Source organism: Crocuta crocuta, unplaced genomic scaffold (assembly GCF_008692635.1).
Source record: "Crocuta crocuta isolate KB4526 unplaced genomic scaffold, BGI_CrCroc_1.0 scaffold44, whole genome shotgun sequence".
Lineage (NCBI taxonomy): Eukaryota > Metazoa > Chordata > Mammalia > Carnivora > Hyaenidae > Crocuta > Crocuta crocuta.
Genome location: NW_027530179.1, coordinates 7140769 through 7146832, shown reverse-complemented (window position 1 = coordinate 7146832; position 6064 = coordinate 7140769). Strand labels below are relative to the sequence as shown.

Genomic DNA, 6064 nt, shown 5'->3' with positions numbered 1-6064 from the left:
ATTCCAGTGGGGAGAAGGGTGTGTTCTGGATGACCTGAGGGCAGGTGGCATTGGGGAGTGACCAGAGGTATCCCTGTTCAGGTCTTCATTCCTCAGGCTGCAAGTTCCTCATCCACCTTCCTAATTTTATAACTTGCTGGGGGTTTAGAAGGCTCATCCTGGACCTAGTTTCTTTGCTGATCTCAGGAGAGACTTCGATAAAGCAAAGCAGATTCCTCAGAGATTTGCAAGGCCACAAGTATCACATCTGCACTAGAACCCACCTGTAGGAAATCTCTAGGGTCTAAGGAACTCATGGAGAAGGACTTGTCCACCACCATGCAGTGCATCTGGGAAGGCTGAGGCTCCACCCTAGAGCTCCATCATTGATGTATAGCAAGTTAGGGAAGGAGGGATTGCAGATATTGACTAAACAACCTAAAAGAGAAAATATGACATTTTTTAAAAATCAGAAGGAAGATTGGCACTGAACTCTGGAAATTCCCAAGAGAGCTATGTGATTCTCTATGGGCAACTATAATTCCAGGCCCTGGAACCATGCTTCATAGTCGTAGGGTTCTGGAAAAGAGGAAATTGACATGGAGTAATCAAAAAATTTCTTGCCTCAAGCAATTTCTTTGTTCCAGGCACTGTTCTAAACATTAGGGATACAGCTGTGGAACAACAGAGATAAAGCAAACCCTCATGGGACATCTATACGATGGGAGGAGAATGATAAACTAAAACAATGTATAATGTAACACCAGACATGTAATCGAGCACCTACTGTGGGTTGGGTGTTATTTATAAATATTCTCAATTTTGCAAGAAACTTTAAGATAGAAATTCCTTTCCACAAGTTAAGATAGAGAAACAGACTCAAAGAAGGTATGTGACTTCCCCAAAGTACAATGACTAATAAGTGGAATATTCAGGATTTAAACTCAGGTGGCCAATTCATGACAAAAATACTTAGTATACTTATAAGGAACTTCTTGAACTTGACAAAGACTATTTACAAGCAAACAAAACCCTACAGCCATCGTTATATTTAATGTTGAAATGGTGACAGTTTCCTCCTTTAGATCAGGACAAGATCATGGATGTCCACTTCAACATTTCTATTCAAAATTGCATTGGACGTCTTAGCCAGGACAATGAGGTAAGAAAAAGAAATGAAAGGCTTAAAGATTGGGCAGGGGAAAGTCGAAATATTATTATTCATAAGTGACATGAAGTTGTACATAGAAAATCCTAAAGAATCACAAACTACTAGAATTAATAGATCTAGCCAAGTCACTGAATACAAGTGATATACTCAGATAAGTTATATTTCTTTACACCAGCAGCAAAAAAATAGAAAATAAAATTATAAAAAGCAATGCAATAATAAGTAGATGATACCTAAAGGGTATGTGGTTTCTTTACATGGTGATAAAATGCTCTAAAATCTATTATGATGCTGATTACACATATCTGCGAATATACTAACAACCATTGAATTGTACACTTTAGGTGGACAAATTGTATGGCATGTGAGTTATATCTCAATAAAGCTGTTCTTTTAGAAACACTACCCATTTTCTTACACTACCCATCACCAGTACTTAGAAAAATCCCTTCGGGGCACCTGGGTGGTTCAGTCAGTTAAGCATCTGATTTCGGCTCAGGCCATGATCTCATGGTTTGTGAGTTCCAGCCCCACATCAGGCTCTCTGCTGTCAGCGCAGAGCCCTCCTCAAATCCTCTGTCCCCCCTTCTGTCTCTGCCCCTGTCCTGTTTGCATGTTCTCTCACTCTCTCTCTCTCATAAATAAATAAAAACATTGAAGAATTCCTTATAAAAATACAATTTACAACAGCAGCAAAGCCCTTCCAATGTCCAGGAACAAATCTAATGAAAAATGTGCAGGACTTCTACACTGAAATTGAAAAAATTTAAGGTCCTAAATAAGTGGAGACATATGCCATGTTCACAAATAGGAAGACTCATATCTTAATAATACCAGCTCTCACCAAACTGATGTATAGATTCAATACAATTCCAGGCAAAATTCCACCAGGTTGATGGGTTTATAGAAATTGAACTCAGGTAGTTCTGAGTCCATGACCCACTGGAACTGGACACTAAAGAAAAAAAATCCGAGGGTCACAGTGTACCCTGTGCACAGGGTTATAGGCACATTAACACCCTCAATTATAAGACCAGAACCCTAGAAAATCCAACTGGGAGTAGAATGAGAAAATAAAGTATATTCTCAGTTCAAACAGACAATCACCATGCTTCCTATAGACACAAAAGGAAGACCATAGTTGATGGAATATATTTTTATTTAAACAAGAGTGGTAGAGAGGCCTGGGATTTGTCACCCTCTACAAGTAATATCATTGGGGATATGGCTTCCCAGCTGGGGAGATGGCTCCCTTCCAATGGGATATGGTCTGTGGGGACTCCTCTAGCAAGAACTTGGTGAGTGGGTCAAGAAATCCCCGGGGCCACACACCCATGGGTATCGGCTTGCGTAGTGGCATGGCATTGCAAGAAATTTTTGACCCACCACAAGATGGCCGCTGGGAGTTGGCCTTGGCCTTGGCCTTGGGCTCTGGAGAAGTCTGGGAGGGTTGAGCCCTGAAGATCACTGGAGGAGACCGCTGCTTCCTCCCTGCCGACAAGTTAGGAAGCACCTGAGAGGCTGAATGGGAAACTGGAGGGGGCCGGGGGTGTAGCACTGCCTTGGTCGTCAAGCTGCATCCACAGAGGTGGAGCTCAGAGACTTGGGGCACAAAGACGCAGAGCTTATTCCCTGATGAGTGAGAGGGCAGAGCCCTCAGGCTTCCCCCTGCCTCCCATCTTGATCCCTTGGGGTGCTTGGCTTTCCTAAAGGATAAGAAATTCAGATCAGTTGAAAAGAGAAATAAAGAAAAGGCAAAGACAGAGCCTCTCTGTCCCAATGCAATACTCACTCTGCCTCTTTCCAAAAGCAGTTGTCTTCCTCCAGGTGCAGGGACTTAGACATGGATCCTACAAAAGGGTATCTCTTCATTTTCTCTAAAAAGAAGAGAAATTGAGAAATTGAGAGCTGGGGGTGGGAGGGAGTGAAATATCAGTGAGTCAGAGGAGTTTTCAGGGAAGGGAGAGGAGGGAAAAGAATGAGGAGAGGATTCAGGCTGGAAGATTAGAACATCCCACAAACCCTCTCTCCCAACATACACCTCCAATAGGGGAATCAGTCAGACTGACTCTTATGCAGTCTGGGCTGGTAACTGAAATGTGAGAGAGGAGAGGAAAGATGTAATTGAAGACAAGGGGGAAGTTCTCTTTTCCACCTCTTGCAGTGTCTTTTTGAATCCATGGAATTCCACTTAGTACACATCACTGAAGGCATTTGTCCCTACTATGATGTCACAGATGGGTTGCAGCTAGTCAGTCCCAAAGACCCCCATGTTGAGTCACTGAGTTGGATCTCTCCCCTGCATCTTCCTCTGGTAGTACACTAACAGCATCAGTTCTGGGAACGTGTCAGGCTCTTTCTTCACTCCAGTTACCATTTGCCCAGCACAGTGGGACCTGGCATGGAGAATACAGCACTCTTCCTGATCTCATGGAGCCTGAAGTCTAGCTGGGGAGAAGCCTACACAGGACACTTTATAAATACCACTGACGAATATTCACATACTGCTGGAATTGAGTGTGTTACACCAAGAGTTAATACGGTCCATCTCCACAGTCTGGGGAGTCCAGAAAGCTTTCTGCTGAGGCAGGAAGAGTAGAGTTAGGCTTAAGAATGGGTGTGTTTGGGTCAAGGAACCAAGGAAGAGTAGCTCGAACAAATGCAAAGCAGGATCAGGAGCCAGGAGACCAGCTTGGCTGGGGTAAGGGATTCACATTCGAGGGAACCAGGCAAAAAGAGGGCTGGAAAAGCAGTGTGGAACCCTAGTGGGAGGGTCTTAGGTTCCAAGGAGAGAATTTAGGGCATACTGAGGGTAATCGAAAGCCCCTGGAGATGAGCTAGAGAATTATATCATCCAGGGTCCCCACAGGAATTAGACAGCACATTCAAGTTTGAAGAATCGAAAGAAAATTTGATGAGGGGTGTATTAGGTTTCCTAGAGCTTCTGTAACAAATTACCACAAACTGGGTGGCTGAAACAGCAGACATTTACTTCTCTCCCAGTTCTGGAAGCCAGAAGTCTGCACGCAAAGTGTCGACAAGGTTAGTTCCTTCTGGAAGCTTTAAGAGAAAACTGTGTCATACCTCCCTCCTAGCTTCTCGTGGTTGCCCGTAATTCTTGATGTTCCCTGGTTTCTAGCTGAATCATTCTAATCTCTGCCTGTATCACCATATGCCCGTCTTCATTGTGTGTCTTCATATGGCCTTCTTATAAGGGCATCAGTTAGGGACTACCCCAAATCAATGTGACCTCATCTTGACTAATTACATCTGCAACAGCTCTCCTTCCAAATAAGGTCATGTTCTGAGACTCTGGATGGACATGACTTTGGGGGGAAGGAACTATTCAACCCAGTACAAAGGGACTAATACATACAAAGGTATATGCAGATAGATCAGAGAAACCCCAAGGGATAGTGCAGTGGCTGGGGCTATAAAAGCAGAGATGTAACCACTTCTTAAAGGAAAAAGCAAGAATCAATTAGAAGAACCAGAAAGAGAGTCAGATAGAGAAGACCACCTTGAGAGGAGCTGTGACCTTTGGTGAAGCCCAAATCAACCCTGTGGGAAAGGAACCAAGGTAATGGGTGCTCTCCCCTCCCTCTGCTCCCTCTCTTGGACCTTCAATCAGGTTTCCCATCTAACATGAAACCAAAGGGCACAAAGGCCATTCATGTAGCCCATATAGATCATCCACCCAAGGTGGCCAAAAACAGGTTCTGGAGAGGCAAATGGAAGATGGCCAGTATGTGGCATAATGCCCGTAAGCGGTTGGCAGCAAGACACATTGAGACAAGGCAGATGAAGACCCAAGAAAGAGTAAAAGTCTGGACAGGGGCTGTGGGGTGACAGTGTCTCCCCAGCCCTCACATCTGGTCTTCTTTAAAAAATTTTTAACGTTTATTTATTTTCGAGAGAGTGGGAGACAGAGTACGAGAGTGGGAGAATCAGAGAGAGAGGGAGACATAGAATCTGAAGCAGGCTTCAGGCTCCAAGCTGTCAACACAGAGCCCAACGTGGGACTCGAACTCAAGAACTGTGAGATCATGACCAGAGCTGAAGTCGGACACTTAACAGATTGAGTCACCCAGGAGCCCCACATCTGGTCTTCTTTAGACATCAGTCATGTGGTTGAGTTTGAAGCACACATTTGTGTCAGGACGGAGAGTATCGGGGGCAAAAGGATGGATCCCAGCCACTGGGAAAGGAAGCATGATAGGGTGACTTAAAGCATCTGAGTCCACATGCTGGCCTGGGACCAAATTTAATCACAGTCACATTTGTGGGCAGACTCACAGTATTTGAAACTTGAATTTGAATACCTTTAGGTAGACCCTTCATGTTCAACTTTGCCCTCAGCCCCAACCATTTCCCGTCCCTTTTAGTGCAAACTTAACTCATGTCCATTACCTGCCCAGCCCTTGTTAGTATTTGAGAGTTCGACCTCTACTTGAAGACATAGAGTGGAGAGAAGAAATAGACTACCTTTGGGATGAAATTCCCTATTGATATGCATCCTCCTGCCCCCACATAAGACAGAATCATGGGGGTGGGGGAAGGGATAGGCCCTTGAACATCGGAAAAGGCCAGATGAGGGTATGGCCCAGGTGAAGGGCTAGTGAAAAGGCTTCCTTTAAATGGAAATGTTTCCTGGGAAGCCCTTAACTTTTGTTTCAAATACTTCTTGTCTTCCAGGGGACGTGGACAAATTCTCTACTATCTCAGAGTCTCAGTTTCCCTTTCTATGAATAATGATGCCCATTTCATAGGGTCACTACAAGGATGAGATGAGAAAATTGCCATTTCCAACTATAAAATCAAAGATCATGGAAGTTACTGTCTTCTTGCTCTCTGCACCTCTTCATCTCCTCATCTCCCATTCCGTAATTCACACTGATCATTCCATCAAGACTG

At 44.2% G+C, this 6064-nt stretch overlaps 1 long non-coding RNA gene across 1 annotated transcript; it reads right to left on the bottom strand.

Moving 5' to 3' along the window:
* Window positions 1-2291: 2291 nt before the first annotated feature.
* On the bottom strand, window positions 2292-3320 carry LOC144232094 (uncharacterized). The gene is made up of 3 exons (XR_013335314.1): window positions 3190-3320; window positions 2943-3027; window positions 2292-2856 (listed from the first exon to the last, which is right to left on the bottom strand). It is a non-coding gene; the product is annotated as an uncharacterized LOC144232094 (long non-coding RNA).
* Window positions 3321-6064: the final 2744 nt, after the last annotated feature.